Raw genomic sequence first — 21236 nt, forward strand, 5'->3', positions numbered from 1 at the left:
ACAGTGTGGCCAGCAGGACCAGGGGAGGGATTGTCCCTCTGTACCCAGCACTGGTGAGGCCACACATCACCAATGCCACTATAGGACAGACATTGAGGTACTGGAGCATCCAGAGAAGGACAATGGAGGTTAAAGGTCACACATCTTATGAGGAGCAGCTAAGGGGAACTGGGGTTGTTTAGCCCAGAGCAAAAGAGGCTTAGAGGGGAACTTATCACTCTCCACAACTGCCTGAAAGTAGGTTGTAGACAGGTGTGGGTCGGTCTCTTCTCCCAAGCAACAAGAACAAGATGAAACAGCCTCATGCTGTACCAGCGGAGGTTTGGTTTGGGTATTAGGAAAAATTTATTCATTGAAAGAGTGTGAGAGCATGAGAACAGGGAAACAGTGGAATCAGCATCCAAGGAAGTACTCAAAAAACATGCAGATGTAGTGCTTAGGGACATGGTTCAGTGGTGAACATGATGGTACTGGGCTAATGGTTGGACTTGGTGATCTTAAAGGCCTTTTCTAACCTAAATAACTTCATGACTGTGTGAAAAATCTCCTAAATAAAGGTGATCATATAGGGAAAGAATGAGCAGTGGAGGGAAAGGGAATATGAGGAAAATGGTAAAGGGGGAAAAAAAGAGAACATGAGCAAGCAGGATGCTCCACTGACAGTAGAAAAGATGGAAGGCAAAGGAGTCAGATTTGTACCTAAGGAAGGAGGTTACTTATGATGGGAGGCTGTCCTTAACAGCTGAAAACCTGTCATCTAACTGGATCTACAAATAAGAATGGCATATCAAATGGAGATGGAATTTGGAGTTAGGTTTTTGAACAATGCTGCACTTAAAAGATATGGCAGTGGGAAAAGGAATGTCAGTGAGTAAAAAAAAAAAAAGAGAGAAATAAAGCAGATTCAATACTATAGAGTGCAGTAATTGAGAGGAAACACAGGATTATGCCTAATCCGGTACAGGAAATGGATGTGGTTAGTGAGAAACAAGTGAAATGATTGTATACTAATACTTAGGTCATAGACCAGGGAAGAAAAAAATGGAATTTCAATTGCTGATGCTAAACGTGAAGCAATATATTGCAGGAATAACAGAAAATGCAATCAGGATTAGAGCATGACTATGTTTGGGAAAAGAGAAAAAAAGAAGTAAAAATGGTGGACAAAAACTGAACATGAATAATGGCAATGAGATGAGAAGGAATAACATGAATAATTCAAAATCCATTTAGGAGAAAGACACTGTGCAGGAGTTTCTCAGTTCCTTTGAAGGAGACCTCTTCTTCTTTTCCCCCAAAGAAATTTTTACCTAACACTCAAAAGACACAATTCATAGTAGAAAAAAGAAGATTTTAAATCATGAGTTAGAAATAGCAAAACAAATAGATCTAGTAGCAGCAGGGGTCCAGTTATATCTGGGTGTGAAATCCTATGCTCTTTACTAAAAACAGTTAAACAAGGAGGATGGTGGGTATTCTTAGGGTTGATTTTGGGACTAGCAAAGTTTTCTGTAAAACAGTTGGATTAAGTAAATAATGAGTTGTGAGACCATTATTTGGTTTTGTTTACACTAAACAGAGAGATAATCAAAATGCTTGTAATAAAAGTTCAGGAGTTCAAAGGGGAAATTTTGATAAACTTCAAGAAAATAGTTTATGAAATATTCACTTGACCTGAGGAGGTATCAGATAGGAAGAATTATGTGAGGTCTTTAGGCATAGCTACAGAACCACAACTGAAAAAGCAAGACCATGAACAGAATGACTGAAAGCCAAATTTATGTTATAAACTGGAAACTCATAAACTGGAAATATCAAAGAGAAACTCATAAAATTGCACAGATAAAATCATATCTATTTTATACATCATTATATCACCCTGATATAATCATAAAAGACAAAGACACTGCTGAAGTGTATCAGATGTGCTTCTGCTAGACAAAGGTCACTGCAGTGCTCTTGCTGTACAAGTCAAGAGCTCACCTTGAGCATTGCACAAAGGTTTTCATTACCCATATTAAAGGAAACTGGTCTCAAACTGGTGCAGGGCAAGTTTACCAGGGTGGTCAAAAGAACAGATAAGCTTTGCCTAGACAAGAAGAAGACCCTTGGTTAACCTTGGAAGAGGTAGACTTCTAAGAGAGCTACAAGGTTTGTTTCCATAAATATTTTTCAGAGGCACTAGAAGAGTTATTTAAGCAAAACAAGTGTTAACTTAAGAACAAGTGGATATAAACAGGCCACAATGAAATTCAGTCTGAAGTTAGAAGAAAGCTTCTAGCCTGACTGCACGGAGATTTTGGAACATAATTTTAATGACAGCAGTGAAGACAAAGAACTTAACCGGATTTTGATCACTTTGCAAATGGCATAGCAGAAGGAGGTTGCCTGGAATAGTAAAAGAACAAATGCTAGGATCAGGAAATCTTTTCCATTCCTAATGTAAATAAAAAAATGTTCACTGAAACTTGGCAGAAGCTATTCAATCCTGTGTTTAAATGGCTGTCTTTGTTATTTCACGAAATGTACTTAAAAGGATTGTTAAAAGAAAAACCTTTCTGTTGAAAGACAGCATGGTGTTTTTATGAAGTACAAACAATAAGTATCCTGGAATCCTAGCCAGCACACTGAAAGCCCATTAAAATAAGTTGCAGCAAATTCATTAGGAACAGTGATAACTATAAAAATGAGGCATTATTGCAACAGCCTAAAATTAATGTATTCTGGAGTTATGTATTTTGGTAAAATTGATGATAGGAAAAACCATCTGTGGTTAGGACAGTGGACTGGGAGTTAACAGTTCAGTTCCTGAACCTGACATAAACTTTAGGGAAGCCGTTCATTCTACTGCTTAATTTGCTAGCTGTAAAAGTAAAATAATCATATTCTTTTCCCTTGCCTGATATATATCAAGGTCTCCACACCTGGAGATGGTGACTGTTGAGAACACCAGGGCTGGTTCTCATATTACATTTCTCATGTTACTGCGACCAGCAAATTGATCACGCAGGATGACTTTGGCTCTGCTGGTTTATTCCCAGTGGTTTATTGCAGTGCTTATACAAGTAATATCACACAACAACTTGGAATTCAGCCATGACAGAAGTCAAGCTTTCTGTATCAACCTGAAAAATCAAAGCTCTGGCTTGTAAATGAATTATATGTAAATGGAAGACAGTGTGACTATAACCACTCCTCACAAGATCAGTCACAAAACTGTCATATTGACTGCCAGTCTTCAAGTTCAAAGATCTAACTCAGTAACACTCTTAAGATTTAAGCAAAAATAAAATGTACATTAATGTAATCTTTAATATCTTTTCATGGAATGTACTCTATATTTTAAGACAGCTCTTTGAATTTTGAAGTTTTATACAACTTCAGTAAATCCCACCAACATAACAAAAAGAAATGGGATAAACCCCAAGGATTTCAGAGTAAGCAGAAAATCTTGCTGCATGTCTGAAGTTTTTGTGAAAATTACCACATCTGCATAGAAGTTGACTTGTTTTATTCCATATTTTGCTATGAAAGGCCTTTCATAATTCTCTTGCTTATTATTATTTCTACAACCTATAAGGCAACATGCAAATCCATTCTACATCTTATGAACTGAACACCTAAAAACTTTCATCTTTGTTTTAAAAACTCCAGCAGCTATGAATTAATAAGCCCTTCTTCACAAGATGCAGAACAGATTCTACCTATCTGCTATGCAGAGAGCAGAGTTTTATTATCTTCCTTCTGCCAGAAAATCCAGTGAAGAGATGAAGCAGCTCTTTTGATAGATCTGGAAGGCTGCCCATGTAATCCAACATTCACATCACGGCACACATTATTTTGGGTTACTGTTGAATGGCTACGTGAACAGTGCAGATTAATCCCATGCTGAAAAGAAACAAACAATGTTTACAGTTGTGCCAGCCAGAAAGCAGCCACACACAGTAACACTGCTGGGGACTATTTTATACAAGGGAGACAGACAGATAGACATTGCCTTTTTGCATAGGAAGTTGGTTTGTCATGCATTGCACACAGGCCAAAGGAAATGTTTCTGGTCTTTGTGCAAGGCTTTATGTAAATAACACCAAACTGACACCTTCAGGTAGTCACGTGCCATTATTGTTTATCAGAAGCATTCCTGACTTTACAGATCCAATCCTAAATGCAAAAAAAAGCTCACTTAGGTCTCCTGAGCCTAGGAAGAACCCTGGTGAATGAAGAGGAGATGAAGACTAAAGAGAAAGGGTCTTCCTGCATACAGCTCTTTGAACAACTGGAATTTGCCTTTGAAGGCTGATATTTTTATTACATGGCCAACAAAGGCTGCATCCTTGGTGACAGTATACTGGTGTCTCTCCTTTAAGTCAACCATGTTTGGGGAACAGAAGTGCATCAAATGCAACTCAGTGGGAAAGCAGGTCAAAAGTTAAATCTATCACAATATCCAGGCACCTGATTCCAACAAGCATGTTCTCAAATTAAGGGAGAGTAAAAATCATGAAAGAGAATAAAATGCCAAGATACAAACTGCAGCTCATGAAGCTTCCAGGTTCCAGCCTCCAGGAAAAGCATGGTAGATACCTACTGCCACAAACAGGTCTTTTTGAAGCTCTCCCTCAGCCATTGGACCATGATCCTAATTGGAAACAAGTTGCTAAGACAGATGGACCTTGGTCTGCCTTTACATAACCATCATTAGAGTTCCTGGAATGAGTCCACAGAAGGGCCATGAAGATCATCACAAGGCTGGAATTGTATAAGACAGGCTGAGAGATTTGGGACTGTTCAGTCTACAGAAAAGAAGGCTTGCTGGAGACTTTATAGCACCTTCCAGTACCCCCTAAAGGGAGCTACAAAAGAGCTGGGGAGGGACTTTTGACTAGGGTACACAGTGACAGAACAAGGGGGAATGACTTAACAGTGAAAGAGGGCAGATTTAGATTTAAAAAGATGTTTACATGTAAACACTCTTCCTAAAACTTATTTGTTAGGAAGAAATTCTTTACTCAGAGGATAGTGAGGCACTGGAACCAGTTTCCCAGAGAAGTTGTGGATGCCCCATCCCTGGAAGTGTTCAAGGCCAGGCTGCGTGGGGCTCTGAACAACTTGGTCTAGTGAAAGTTATCCCATGAACTCCCATGGCAGAGGGGTTGGAATGAGATGATCTTTAAGGTCTCTTCCAACCCAATGGTTATTCTATGATTTTTATGCGTGTATTTTCTCAAAGTCTGTTCACACACACACAAAAAAATAGAATCACAATATGTTTTTTTCATAGAGTCAACACATGGTTTAGTAGAAATCAGTGATATTTCGTAAAACACTGCCAACCCTGAGGGGTTTACACAACAAAATGACAAAACAAAATAAAAATCTGGAAATAGCAGAGGCAGAAGAGGAAGTTTATGTTACAAATTTTTGACTAGCTAATTTGTTTTTCAAAGTTTGATTCCATAATTGGTAGGGGTGATATTTTTACATTATCAAGAATTCTTTGCAGGATTCAAGTTATTTTGCCATAGGAAAATTTAAGCTCTAAAACTGCTACAAATTGCATCAGTGGAGTATTCAGCATGTTATACCCTCTAAGACTGGAATTTCCTTGGGGTTTTTTTCTCTTCTGTTGTTCCTCAATATTAGCTCACATAATGAACATTGCAAGTGTAAACTGAACCTGCTGATAAAATCGATGGAGAGCTCTCCCTCCCACATCAAAACTCAGGAAAGGTTTAGGAAGAAAATCAGTGTTTTATGTACCCCAGCACTGAGACTTCTCTCCCTCTGCTTATATGAGAGTAACCTGAAGAAGATTCTCAAAATATTTCCTTGATCTTGGGAAATCTCTGGAGTGCCACAACATCCCACTCTGGTGCTAATCCCATGAACTACCAATTAATTTCACAGCCATAAGCCTAAACCATGAACATGACTTTAGGAGAGCTGCACCTGCCCTGGCTTGCAACAGGATTCTTGATGGCACACCTAAAACTGCTTGCTAAACTTTCTTTCCTAAGCTGTATGGCACCAGCAGTGGGACAGGCACCAAGAACCTGTGATAAAGGGCAATAATAATAATTGCTAATACTCTTCCCTTCAGCCAAATGTCTCTTCCCACCACATGAATCTGAGATTCTTTTAGCCCACCCTGGGCCTGAGTCAGGATATAGCTCAGCCTTGAATATTCTCCCTGCCTTTACATAGTAATGAAAAAATCAATGACTATAGGAAAAGTACTAGTCTGTCAGGGTACTCTGTACCACAAGAACAAAATTCCTTAGAATCTCATCCCATGCCAGGCAAACAGACAGAAGAGCCTGCTGGTTATAAAGCATGTTGTTAATCTTTGCTTTTCTCTTCCTCTTGCAAGCAAAACAGTCCCAACTCTAGGAATTTTACATAATTCACTTTACTGCCAATTAACACAAAGTTCTAATTACTGATTCAGATATTCGTAGGGGGGTGGGGGGAGGAAGAAATTAACTTCTCCCCCTTCCTAGCCTCAATTTCCCTTGTTTTCCATCACCCTCAGTCTGCTGGAGGACAGGCAAAACAGGCAGCTGTAGTCAGGCAGCTACTCCTTCCTGCTGTACCTCCCTTATTCCTTCTCCCCACATCTTGTTCTTCCTGCCCTTCCGAGGACCAGGAGTGGTCCCACAGATGTGTCCCTAGTGATGGCCCCTTTCCAGATGTCTCCTCCTGCTTGCTTGTGACATTGCTGTTTCCCAAGCCTTACTGACACCCTCCATGGGGCACCCCACAGCCTCACTCAAACCCCCTTACTTACACCCCAAACCCTCACTGACAACAGGACCCCATAAACCAGGGTTGTTGTAATTTCAGAAATTGGACCATGAGCCCCTCTTTTGAACTGGCAAAATAAGGAAAAGAAGGAAAAGAAAACGGCAAGAGGCCAAAACACGCATTGCCCAGGCATCTCCGAAAGCTGCAGCAGCTGGGCTGCTAACGCACACGGCTGACATCAGCCAGGCTGGGTTTTTGCAAGCAACTCATTCTGTTTTTTCCAGACAAAATCAGTTTTAGCTGCAAAATCCAGTTTTCCAGGTGGGTGTCTCTGGTTTGGGGAAGGAGAGGGGGTGTTTTAAGCATGGGGAAAACGCACTGGCAGGGTGTGGGAAGGGGCCAATGTTGCATCTGCTGGGGTTGCAGTTCTCAGAGTCATACCAGCAGAACTGTGAATTTTGTGCCCGTAAAACTTTCACGGTAATGCTCCAAAAGTAATAGCTGCAAATATTTATCTTTTATGCTTAAAAAGCCTGACTGCACAGAAAGCTAGATGTTGGTGCATGCATAGGAGGGATAGGAGAAGGGGAAAAATGTCAGGGCCCAGGGAGTTGTCTGCTAAGGTCCTTCTAAGGTAAATTTTCTGTAGTCTGTTAGCAAGAAATCGTCCGTTTTAGAGAGAAGCACGCATTGGAGTGTTTTGTTTTCTCAGAGAAGTGTGGAATTTGAATCCAGGTCCTTTGGCTTATCTGTTGTAAACCATGACTGTTTCTCAGCACCACACCACTCAGTATTTCCTAGAGAAGGGATTCTGAGAAAAAAGAAAGAGCCCCAGTTCCCTAGAAGCATTAAATTAACACAAGGGATCTGTAAACGAAACAGCAGAGGTTTGAAAGCCTTACCCTTTACTGTTTCCTGCTTTCTTGGAAAAATCTCAGTATTAAAACAGATTGGATTACATTACAGGACTAGTTGCTGCTGAAGAATTTTATTTTGGGTTATAAAACACAATGTTTGCTGTTTTTCTAATTCAATTTGCTTTTACCTTCCTTATGTCACACTGTTAGTAAGGCTCCTGTGAGAAAATGCAGGTTGTTATTGCCTGCAAACTACCCCAATTATCATCTGCTCTCACTTTGTAAAGTAATGTGGGTAGAAACTGTGTAGTAAGTATAATGCTGATCTAAAGAAGTATGTTACGATTTTAAATCCATTTACAGCTTTTGCTTTGGGCATATAAAAAATGACATTAAGAACTTGTTTCCCAAAAAAATCCCCAACCTTAAAAGGTTAACACATCTCTAAATTAAAACAAACAGTAATCCTAACACTACCAACCAGTTTACACCTCTGAATTATAAAATGTAAACAAGTGATCTTGCAAATTTTATTTTAAAGGGTTTGTGCCTTTGTAGTGAAGTTTTCAGCTAGAATAACAACATCAGCAGCCTCGTGTGGACTCGGAATAATTTCACCACAAACGGCTGACTATAACTGCAGCCCTATGCCTGCAGTCCTGACTAGGAAGACTCACATTTAATTTAAGTGGGAATTTTTGCCAGGTGATAGCTACAGGATCAGGCTTCCTGGGTAGGATAAAAATCTAAAGCGAAATTTTATTTCACGTTTAAAAGTTTTAAGTAGGTGAAGTGAAAATTCTTGGCTTTCCCAAATGACATCAAAGATTGAGGGAGGAAAAAACCAAGAGATTCTTGGTAGCAATATATTTAGCACCTTTCTTGGAATGTAATTGTTACTGGAAACTTTGGGGGTGTATCCATATGCGTTAGCCACTCTTATACAGTAAAGTCTGGTTTCTGAACTCATAAAAGAATTACACAATATTCTAACTACCTCAAGAGGCCTGATAATAAAATCACAGCATTTCACAATAATTATAAAGATAAAGAGAATAATCAATTTAAGCTGGAAAAAATATTCTACTGCATATGTTACTGCAATTACAATTTCTCTGCATACTGCAGTGATGCTTTTCACATGGCAAGCATGATCAGAGTTAAAAATATAAAAGTGTCAGCCCTAGGCAAGTAATTGATACTGCCAAATTTATATATGTGTGTAAAAATTTGATTTAATTATGTCTTTTTCAAAGTATTCATGGGTTGTGTGAAAAACGGAGGACAAAGGGAAGATGCAGTGAAAATAAGTGATGCAGGTCAGCATCAGATTTTTTTCCTCTCATCTCTTAATAATATGCATCTGTTTGGTTTCATCTTCCTGATGCCACCTGTATGCTAAAACACTGAACTTTTAATGAAGAACATTAAATGATACCATAATGGCCGTAAACAATAATCCTTCTTGAGATGGCACAGGACAGCAAATACCAGATTTGAAAAAGAGGGAGTTGTGTGACTGAAAATCTATAGCCACTACCCAGTCTGTTCTGGAGTGTTTATAAGCAGTTTTTTTTAAAGGTAAGAGAACAGCAGGACAGTCCACCAAAATCCTATACATTTCACTTGACAAATTCTTTACCACCACCACCTTTTTTAAAAAAAGACATACATCAATCTAAAATCAAACTGCTGAACCATTTTTAAGCTAGACAGGAAGAAAATATAAATGACATGGACTAACTAATGAAAATGATGCAAGAACTCTGCAGATTTATAAATTATTTATTCTGGTCCTTCTTACATACTAATGTAGTTTCTAATATGATTAGTAGAAAATATAGACAACCAAACATACAGTTATTACAGTATTAAATAAATACTTCAAGTGTAAAAGTTTCTGCATTTCCAACTGAAATGCTGAGATCTTTTTCAAAAAATTAAATACAAAAATCATGGCTCAGACTTGCCTGCAATTTGCAGGTGACTTAAAATGACCTGAAAAATAAATTAAGATAGTATTCACCAAAATGAATTTCTAGTTGAGTATTCAGATCAAACAGCAACAAGGACAATAGCTCATATTATCTTCTGAATGTAATTTAAAACTCAGGCACAGAATTATAGTAATTTTGACAGCAGAAGGAATAATTATGGTTCATACAGAAGTCTTTCTGTCTCCCAACTGCACATGTATGTAATAAGTTATAATAAAATAACTTAGTTGCTGAAGGAGAGAAAAAAAAAAAAAAATTGTTGTTCAATACACAGTATGTCTGTTCAGCTCTTAACACTTTTAGAGTTATTTTCTTTTACCTCATCTCCTTCAGAATACATTTACCACTGATCATCAGATATTTCTAAGTGCAGCCACTGTCTGCCTTGGGACATGAGGGGTGCTCCATATTATAACAACTAAGCTCCAACTGCATTAGAAAAAGCCATTAATGGACTAAAAATATTCCAGGTTGTCATAACCAATAAATATCCATGTCTGAATGTTTTTAAAGGAAGTTAATGTTAAATCTAGGTATTCTATTTGAGTCGTAATTCAAACAGAAAGGAAACTGTCTGAGTTATTCCCTCTCTGCTAAAATGCAATCCCTACAAACTTCTGGGATCTTTGGATTTCAGGAAAATCAGACCAATATTACACAAGCATATGGAACTTTATGGAAATAAAATATTTTAAACTCTTTGTAAGGTTCTACACCCACTTGTTCTTTCTATAGATATATATGTGGGTAAGTGTGCATACACATCTATTTTAGACATCTGCATATGTCTGACTTCTTAAAAAATCTTAAATATTGATCAGATAATGTGTGACTAATCTAAGTGCCAAGCTACCCACAACCAACAACAACAAAACTATTCCCAGGAAGGATTTTTCTTAGGTTTCTGTAATAGCTGCAGAAACAGTTCCATGTTTTTAAAATTTATAGCTAAAAAATTATTCCACTGACAGAATTATGTAAAAAACACAGACATACTAAATATTTGTTAAAAGTCTTCAAAATAAATATGATTAGTGAATATGGTACCGTATCAGCTATTTTATATAAACATTCAAATTTTCAGATCATTATGCCTTTCTTTTTATAAAGAGGCTGTGCTAACAAATAGGTTTTAAGAACTTACCAAATATACAAATATACATATATATAATATACAATACACAAATATACAATATGCTTGGAAGAATATACTCCTGATTTAAATGTGGATGATGTGACAAAATATTTGCTTTGAGGACAGGGAGTGACAGAAATAGAAAAGCAAATTCATTCTGTCTGAAATATTTAAGCAACTTAGTGGCTTCCTACTTTAAATCCTACTTACAGTATAGAATATGAAAACAAGTCATTAAAGCTTGACAAAAAAGCCAGAGATAGTGCTGTAACTGATAGCCTTGGGTGCAAAGGAATAAATGGCTTAAATGCAGAATGTGGACAGATTCTCAGTTGATGGCCCACTTGTTTAGCTGTTTTCAGTGGGACTATGTCAATTTAAACCAGCTGAAGGCCTACCCCACCATTTTCTTCTTCAAACAATTCAATATGATCCCTGTTTCAGGGAGAAAGGAGGACAAGATTTCTAATAAAAGGAATACCATCACCTAATTTTGTGTTTTCTTTATTTTTAAAATAGGCAGAGCTGTAGAAGTCAATAATAATATCCCATTGTAGATGTGGGACGGAAATCAATAAAACACAGTAAATTCAGTTATGGGAAACAGCTTTGAATGGTTTTAATTATATTTTCCTAGAAAGGCTTATAGAATGTTATTGATATTTGACCTGGAAAGTTCTGTTTTCTATTACAAAGTACATAATATCAATACAGCACCATATATGTCTGCATTCAAAGTCTTTAACCCTTTGCAGGCCACAAATGAAAGGAGAAGCAGGTGGAATTTTTTTTTTTTAAATCTGAGGAAAACGGATGTAAATAAACCTGTCAACTGTCATAAAGCTTTAATCCTCCTTTGAAGTTAAGAAGTAATGATGTCTGAAACTACCATCACATTCTAGTATGATGAAGAAAGAGAGCAGACTATTCATTTTGTCTATGATGGTAGTTGTACGTTAACTGCTAAGATATATTTTATTTTATTTTACAGCTGCCTCGTTCTTTTGCTCTCCTAAACCCAGCTCATCTGCCTGGCACCCCTGGAAGCCTCTGCCTTCTGTCACTTTCTTAAGTGCACGTACCAGCTGATCAAATCCTTTATTAAATTAGACGCTGAATTAAAATTTTTAAAAAAATTTTAAAAAAGCCAGAAAGAAAAAAGAAAAAAAAAAAAGAGCCATACAGTATGAGCAAAGGAATCCAGTTTCTCAGAACTATAAATTTCAAATCCATCTGGTCTGGGAGGGGGACAATAAAAATATATGGAAAGTGATTAAGAAGTGCTCCACGATACCCACTCTAGCTAGCTACCACAGATCCTCTGGACCACGCAGTGCATTTATACCACAGCTAAGCAGCTCCAGGAGATGCATAAATGAATATCACTGCCTCCAGTGAATGTAAGAGAAAGCAGACAAGCAGTCACTTGCCCAAGGCGATGCTTTAAATCAGCGTTAGAACTGGGAATAAAATTCCCAAGTCATTCTGCTTTCCTGGTTCAGGCACCATTCAGTGGATTGCAGCACAAAAAGAACAAAAAAAAAAAACCCAAACAAAAAAACCCCAAAAAACACCACAGACAAAATTAACAGTTTGGTGTAAAGGGAAAATTATTTCAAGACAGGAGCATTGTGACCAGGCTAACAACAGCCAAATAAATGCATTCAGGCTCAATCAGAGCACTCACCTAAAATGGGACTGCTGATAATCCCCAAAGAAAAGTGGGTAATTTAAAAGCCCTGGTCATTATGAGCACACCAGTTCAAGAAAAATGCAGGCACACTGTGACCAACAGTTACCACTTCATTACTTACAGTACATATACTCTCTGTATACTTGTGTTTGTATATATATATATATAGTTATATATATATATATACATTCACATATATATTCACTCACAGCAACACAGAATAAAGGTCTCAATGATGATTCAGTAAGGTTGGAAGTGAAAAGGAGCTGCACAGCACTTGAAAGGATGACAGAAGTGAATGCAGACATCAAGGCTCAGATGCATGCCCCAGACATCGGCAGGATACAGAAAATCAGAGCTATAAATATAGGTTAGAAATACACAGGAGTCACTGGTGCAATAGGCCAAGGGAGCTGTTTCAACACCTTGGCATGCTACACAAAATGATCTTTAAAATCCATTAAAAAGAGAATATACAGTGAGAATGAAAAGGCAGCAAACATAAATGATTAAAGAAAACAACCTCCCACCCAGTTAATGCTCTGCTGGGTTATATCCTGCACCAACACAGCTTCAAACTGATACCAAGGGGGCACCAACACACAAAGCGATTTTTCTTCCTCTTTTCTTTTTTGTTTTAAATATCAAAACAAAGTTTCTTAAGAGCCACAATTAAAATGCAACTGTTAACCCTAAGAAGGCAGCAAAGGAATTTTTTATGAGTGAAGTTTTATTCATAACTAAGGATTCTTTCATGTTTCTCAAGAAGCTCTAAACTAAACAGCTCAATATTTGGATGGATGACACATCTGTGAGTGGCTTGAAAATGCCATTTGCTGAAAATGTAAGCAAAAGGCTCTTAGGGTAGTTTTTGATGATTGAGGAGGAAGTCTTTGGAGAGACCATATACAGTGATTATAAGGGCAAGAACTAAATTCATCAGTCTTAAAGGAGAAGGGAATTTACTGCCCTCAGACTGTGACAGAATCAGTGTTTGGAAGGGTGAGATATATAGCATTTGGGTAAATACACTGGATCAAGCCAAAACATAAACCAAAATGTAGATGAGACCAAACAGGGAGTTCAGAGACAAGTCAACAACAGCATGTCAGGGGATAGCTTGTGACCTGCAAGACAGGATGTAAAAAGGCACAGTTGAGCCTGAGCGAGAGAGACAAGAAGTAGGAATGCACAGAGTTAACATAGCATCCTTTAAAGAATACAAATCCTGCTCATTTACCACAAACAAATGGAGACCTGCATGTCAAGGAAGGGAAGAATGGAACAAGCCAGTTGGGGCAGCATGACTGCAGTCTGAAGAAGGAACTAACAGGCTCCAGAATGTGGTGTTCACATCCTACCTTCACCTTTGCTACTCACCCAGCACCAACAGCTCTTTCTCCATAGGAACACACTTTTGTTTGTTCTGCCTAAAGGCCCAGCTCCTGGCATCTTTTTGCCAAACACGCTGCCCTTGGTTTTGATGAAGAAAAAGCCCTACATTCCCCATGAAGAGGAAAGGAAGACAAGATTTGAAAAGTTAACCCTCAAGAGTTAGAAACGAAAACCATGCATTGCTCCTGTGCCATGCCTGCAGCTGTGGTTGCCAGGCTCCAAACACCCCTCCAGCACACACCAGCAGAAAGGCAACTGGTCTTATGCATGGCCTCAGGAAAGAGCAGATTTTTGTGATCCTGGTTTGGCACCCAGACAAAATTTAGTCATGGTCCAGATCGAGACCAGAGTTCCCCACTTAAATCTCTCTTCTGCAGGCACAACTGTCATGTAAACAATCATTTAAATCCCATTTTCTTTGGTAACATTTTTTGGAGGAGAACAATAAGATGGCATGTGTGACTGCAACCCATCTCAGCCACCCGTGAGAACAGAGCACACAATTAACTTTTTTTTACATCACTGTTTGCTGTTGACTTAAAAGCAGAAACTCCTTTTTCAAACAATTTTTATGGGCAGTCAGTGTGTTCTGGACAAAGATTAAGATCCACGTAAACTACAGATTAGTTTGGAAAGTTCAAGCGTCATAAATCAGTTGGATCAGAAAATCTGAAAAAATAGCATAAAGCAGCAATGATGCTTCTTGACAGAGCAAACTGAAACCCTTTAAAAAAGCAACTATCCCTGAAAAGTCGATTATGCACTGTCATTTTTAGTAGCCAGCTAAAGAAATAACATGACAAAACACCAGACGTTACCAGCTGCAAATCTTATCTCAGTCCCAGGGGAAGGGGGAAAGACAAAAACTTTTATGTGCGATATCATACAGACAAATCAAAACAGGTTAAGTAAAGAAAGTGGAGGTTTAAGCAGCTACTGAAATCATGAGCTCAGTGGAAGGACAATGTGTGTTACATGACCTTCATCTTCTTTTCCAAATGCAACACAAGGCGTTGATCACAATCCTCTGAAAGCTTTAAAAACCTGCGCTGTAGTTAACAAAGATTCTCTAGTAAGTTATGAACACCTGGGTTCAACCTGGTATTAAAACTCCTCTCCAGCAGCAAGAGGTGCTTTGCAAGAAAAATTTAAGTCTTTGGAAAATGTGTCCTCTGAAACATCTGCTTAAGGGCCCCAGGTCCCAAGGATCTTCAGTATGATAGCAATCAGCTGTATTTTTATTTATGAGTTTTAAACACTAACTTCTGTAAAATCTTCAAAGCCTAACAGTAAAGTGTTGACACAAGATCACAGCTTTCAAGTATTTTATTTATGTACAAGATAAAAAAAAATATATCATTGCTAGCCTTTACGATGCCTGAGAAGTATGCTCCTCTTAACAAGATCTCTTTCTCTAGTCCCAGTGCCTGATGGGATTGTGAGATATTTCAACTCTGGGATGTTACCTAACACTAACTGGTCTTAAGTTCACATTTCCCCTATATATTCCTTAGGACAGGCCACAGAGTAAACCTGAAAACTAGCACCTTCATCTTAAGATACAAATAATAAAGGCCTGCAGGTGCTGCAGTGACTTCTATTCCATAGACAAGATTTTTTACAACAATTTAAATAAATTATTAGCAAATTAAAAGAATTTTTATCTCACCATCCAAATTTCCTTCACTATTTTCCTTTAAAGATTACAATTTACCTTTTCCACCACAGTAAAAACAAAAGCAGAAAAATGTATAGTGGAAAAACAAATCAGCAACAAAAAGACAGTCTTGCCTAAATCACAGAAATGTTTATTTACCAAAAAACTTTGATAAAAAGGTATCTTCTCCCTGTGGTTCATATTTCTCATGGTCCAAAGGAAAATAAGAATTGCTAATAAACATGATGAGAAAACACAGAATGGACAGGACTTTGTATATCAAGAGCACTTTTTCCTTAATCTTCCTTTGAAATGGTTCATTTGTGCTCAGAAAAAAAAACAATAAAAACAACCCAAAACTTAAATCTTCAGCTTGCAGAAGAGTTATGAATGTCTTTATCTTCAAACAAGAAAGATCCTTTAACATTCCATTTTGAGACTTTGTAATGAAACTACACCAATTATTGAGCTTTGAAGATTAACTGAAACTGTACAAAACAGCTGCAGACAACAGGCAAACTTCAGCTTTTCCTCTAGGTTTAGTCATGAAGAAAACTACCCTGAAATTAAATTCTGGTGCATTTTACAGTATAAATGTAACAGACACACACTTTCTGTAGTGGGAAAAAGCTCCAGCTGCTATGAATTGCCTGTTCAAAGTGTAAGACACTTTTCTGAGAAGACTGAGAAGCTCACCAGCGTGCTGCCTAAAGCAAAACACCCAACATGTACAGAGGGAAAAAAGTAAGTGATGTAAAAGAAATCTAAAGACAAGCCATTTACCTTTCTTCAGTACTGAATATCATTCACTAAATGCAGATTTTCTCATTAGAAAACACCACGAATAGCAAAAGATTCAGCTACTTTTCTTCCCATGGTCAAAGGTTCACCAGTCAGCCTCAGTATACCACAAGGTAAGAGGATCATGGTCTCCTAGAAGCATTAATTCTCTTAAATAGCCTAATTTCAGTCATTAAAATATATCCCTTTTCCATATGAAATAAACTACTTAGGTATGTATATACATTCTGAATTCAAGCTATCAAATGTAGGGTGACCCACTCAAAGCTGAGAATACCTTTCATCACTTCCTCATAACCCGTAGGCAAAAGAAAGCATAGAATTGTAGGTTGTAGGTCTGTCAAATTGCTACATGCTATCTGGCATTTGTCTGCAGATGCCAATATTTATTTTATAAATCTGAAATGGTTGGGAAAAACTTTGTAATAGCAAATTTCCCATATCTTAACCCTGAATCATACCTTGTTTTGAGTGATTGTCCTCTGCCTCTACATCTGAGGTGATTAATTTTGGTGTTCCAGACGTGGCATATGCACTTTGTTCACATATGTGTTGTATTATCACTCTGCATGAAAATAGTTATGACTGTGATGTTAAAAACCAGAATTTTTATTACCTACCTCCAGTCAAATGAAAAAATCAAACAGAGTAGTAAAACCTATGCCTAAAAAGGCAGTCACTGAAAACACTAGGATTAAATGCTCAGTCTCAACTTAATCTTTCCTAGACCACTGTCCTGACTGGATTTCCTTCCTGGGACAGGCACCGCAGGACTAGATGTGGGGAAATCAAGAAAATTACTGCATATGACTATCAAGGTAAAAGAGAGGCTTGAAGGTCAAAGGTGTTCAAAAAATGTAAAAACAGTGGGCCAAAGGGGAGTTTTTCTCTGTCTGGAGACAGGACAGTAAAATGGAGCAGAAAGAGGTCCTGTCACACTGCTAGGATTCCCCGAGTCAAGCTTCCTTCTCATGGTACTGTGTGTATTCAGCTTGACAGAGCCTGGCAAAGTTTAACAACAGGTTCCTTGACACCATGGGTGTATTGAGCAAGACAGATCTGGCATAGCTGTCCTTCCACTGTGTCTCATACCAGTGTTCTGCAACAGAAATGCTGAACAAAACCTCAGGCATGTCTCTTTTTACAGCTAAGACCTGATGGGTTAAGAAAGTTCTATGAGCAACTGCAAGTCTGCTATAGGGGAAGGAATATTGCAAATAACATCATAGATCCTACAGGTGTGAAAAAAAATTATCAAAGCCTTATACATCCCTACAACTCCAAGGCAAGGGAAAAAACACTGGTATGTTTGTAATGCAGCTTATACAAGGATAGGATAGGATAGGATTAGGATTCCATCTTGAGAAAGCTCTTTCTTTAAAACCAAGATGAGGAAATCTGTAAAGCATAGTAAGCCCATCAGCTGTGGTCAGGAATCAGTGGGTATTGCTACAAAGCTGCAACGATGTAAGGAAAAAGCAGTAACTGTAACTGTACATTAGAATTTGTATCTGATATAGAACATCCAGGAAAAGATAAAAGATCATCTCAGCAAGATTGAATGTCATGTCTGCAAAAGAAAGATGAACACTTTTTTAGAAGCGTCATTTTGGTATTGACAATTTTTCACACAAGGAAGAAATTATATCCAAAAACTGAAACACAATATCCCATTTCAATGTTATTTCCTAATAAGCATGTTAATAACTCACAGCAGTACCCCATGGTGAGTTAAAGCAGCCAGCTCTTAATACTTTATATGTTCTATGTTCCAATGACTTTTTTTTAACCTTGTGATACCATTGGACTCAGAAGAGAGTCCAGAAAGCACATGAAGTAATAGTGTGCTCAGTCCAAATCTCCTTACGAAGGCAGAACATGCAATCCTAAGAGAAAGATCCAATTAATAACTTTGCTTTCAGATCATTAAAGATGCAATACAATGACACACATTTTATTCACAGAAATTACATTTAGCTTTTCTCTGATATGCATGACCAATGTGCTTTGCATGCCAGAATTAAATCAACTACATGTTATAATGTTGACTAATATATAAAATGGTTATGAACATGAAAATAGTAAACTCAGAATTAAAAATCTATGTAGAATGGGGAAAAGACTCAAAAGTTGTGGCACAGGCATGACTGGAATCATGGAGAAAGGAGACTCTCAAGAATTCATGTAAGGGGTACATGACTTTATACCCTGCTCCCATATTAGTTTACTCAATAAAGTACAGGACCTAACCTATTCAGAGACCAGCTTTTCATTGTTAACACAATAATATAAATGTTTTTCTTGAAGCAGAAGACTAAATTAGGAGTCTGAGTAACTAAATAGTGACAGCTCTATGGGAAGGAAAAGGGTTGTGTTGATAGCTTGTAGAGTCAACAGGAACTCAGCAAAAATAAAAGCAAAAACTACACTTACAGCACAGAATTGGAGAAGAGGATTTTGTTTACTGGTGCATATCCAAGAGGTGTACAAATGTTAGCTAGTGCCAAATCAGAAGGGTAATTAATGCCTGGAAGTACAGAATCTCTTACTACCTCCCTCTCCTCACCAATAACAGGCATGCTTTGGGACTCTGTGCCCACTTTGATGCTCCAGGATTAATTAATTAATTAATTAAAATTATTAGATCCCAAATTCCAGAACTTCTGTTTTCTTTCCAGCCATGTGTGGAAAGAGCTCATAATTAACCCACAGGCAGTAATGCAAGACAGTGATGAAGTCAGAAAAGCTCTAGGCTTGTCTGGATATGTGTATCCCAGATGATGTTGTGGACATGATGACAACTGTCCCAGAATGAACCTACAAGTTAAGGACAACACATAAAAAAACAGTGTTTGTCTTTATGTACATAATTGTGAGGTTTCACAATTTTAAGTAGACAGCATATTATTTAGTATAAGAAGCTTTAGGAATGATGATTGCACAAATAATTCATAACCCTACCAGAAGGAATCAGCTGGCATGAAATCAGTATCAAGACAGGGACATTCTATATATTTCTTCAACTTAGAACTCTGAAGCTTTACACACAAAAGTTACCCAATATCTGATCATATTTAACAAAAGAATGCTGAAGTTGAAAAGCCAAGATGTAGTGTACTTTGTCCTGAGGGGCACTATTAGGAGGGCTAGGCATTAACAAACACACACAATCTATGACCAATGTAAAAGGCTTATACACAAAAGCAAAAAGCTAGTTCTGCCATTCCTAACATTTATAGGTAATTTAAACACAGAAGTCTTACAGAGAAAGTCATGGGATTACTGTTGCTATAGTCATCAAGATTATTTTCCTTTAAATCCCTAAGTAATTTCAGCACTTGTCAAAAAACTTTTGAATTGGAAGAAACAATGTATTTTTACACTCAGAACAAGAGAAGGAAAACCCAGCACAATGCTGTTTTAACCAGACAACAAAAATACTCTGATACAGGAGGAATTTTACCAAATGCATGAGCTACTGAACTGTGAAAGTAAAAGCTGTTAAAGCTGTTAAATCATAAATTCAAGGCAGTGAATCACAGTTCCCTTCATATCTGGCTTCACAGGGAAAAATATCAAACAAAACAAAACAACAACAAAAAAAACAAAAACCAAAAAAAAAAAAAAAAAAAAAAAAGAACAAAAAAAACCCAAACAAAGAACCAGAGAAATTCTCTAAACCAGAGCCTGGTATGCCAAGAATTTTGTAAAAGAGTGCACATACCAATGGCAAAATGAACACTGCAGTGGACATTTAATCACACTAGGAATGTCTCTGATCAGCATTAGCTAGGAAAACACCTTGTCATGTAGCAGGCTAGAACACAACACTCAAGTGAACAGTGAGTTTACACTCCAATTCTGCATGATATTAGTCTGAATAGAAAGGCAGCATTCTTTTTCTCTAAATGACTTGATATTTATTCATTTACACTACTGTAGGTGGAAAATTGCAAAACAAAAGAAAAATGTTAACAGAACCCAAACAAGACATATATAACCCTGTATTATACCCCTGGACTCCCTGTGCTTCCTTTAGTGGAAGCACAGTTGGTTTCACTCCTACAGACTCTGTTTATATATACATTATAGCCCAATCCTGTGGATCATGAAAGTAAACTTGGAGCAAGTAATCAGCCTGAGGCCACTGAGCATGTTAACAAGAATACAGTCACACAAACTGATGTTTGACAATAAAAATATATTAACTCAGATCTCTTTAAATTAGCTATTCCAATTAAATTTTAGCAATGCACATGCTTCCACTAATTGGTATATGGACAACATGCAAGATGACTATTGTCTTCTGGAGACTGAGAAGCTCCTTTCAGGACTTTGTCTTGTGCAAGCTATCAGATCAATGTAGTGCCATGCCAGGAGCTGGACAACTTTATCTTATCTCAACTGAAGCATGGTAACAGCCTCTTAATAAACAATAGACATTGGTGCTAAACAGGTATTGCTCATTTCTTCTTCTATATTTCACCCCTTTGTCATATTGGAAGCTAAACAATCCCTAATAGAAGTAACAACTTTAAAGAGACAAGTGAAGTGCATGTCTCTACCCTCTACATAGGAAAAGGAGTGTTGCACTTAGTTGAAAAACTTAAAGATACATTTAACATTGCTATGTATGAGAACTAGGATGAATGAAACATAAATGATGATAAATGCAAACAAGACTCACAGAGTCAATTCTACTGCATTCAGTTGCAAGGCAGAAACAGAGGTTTATTGTCAATCCCCTTATCCCAGAACAGGTCCAAATTATTGTGCTGAAATCCATGCACAATTTCTGAGGAAACTTAGGGGCATTAAGGAAGGGATTCACAAAGGCCAGCACACCAACTCAGAAGCTGCCTCAATTAGCCCAGGTGAAACAAAAGAGAGGAACTCAAGCCCTGTCTTTTTCTAGGACTTAGAAAAAGTTCTTTCAACTACTGGAAAGGACTTTAAT

At 37.6% G+C, this 21236-nt stretch overlaps 1 protein-coding gene and 1 long non-coding RNA gene across 8 annotated transcripts in view; one reads left to right on the top strand and one right to left on the bottom strand.

Annotated features, from left to right (window-relative positions):
* Positions 1-21236, bottom strand: part of CRADD (CARD and death domain containing adaptor protein) — a 77819-nt gene that overhangs the window by 42324 nt on the left and 14259 nt on the right. The window lies entirely within an intron of this gene.
* On the top strand, positions 6946-15127 carry LOC111933748 (uncharacterized). 2 transcript variants are annotated; one of them, XR_015286467.1, is made up of 2 exons: positions 6946-7065; positions 8858-15127. It is a non-coding gene; the product is annotated as an uncharacterized LOC111933748 (long non-coding RNA). The 2 variants fall into 2 exon arrangements; XR_015286466.1 differs by having other exon boundaries at positions 11725-15127.

The sequence above is a fragment of the Cyanistes caeruleus genome, chromosome 4, assembly GCF_971803275.1.
Source record: "Cyanistes caeruleus chromosome 4, bCyaCae1.hap1.1, whole genome shotgun sequence".
NCBI classification, from domain to species: Eukaryota; Metazoa; Chordata; class Aves; order Passeriformes; family Paridae; genus Cyanistes; species Cyanistes caeruleus.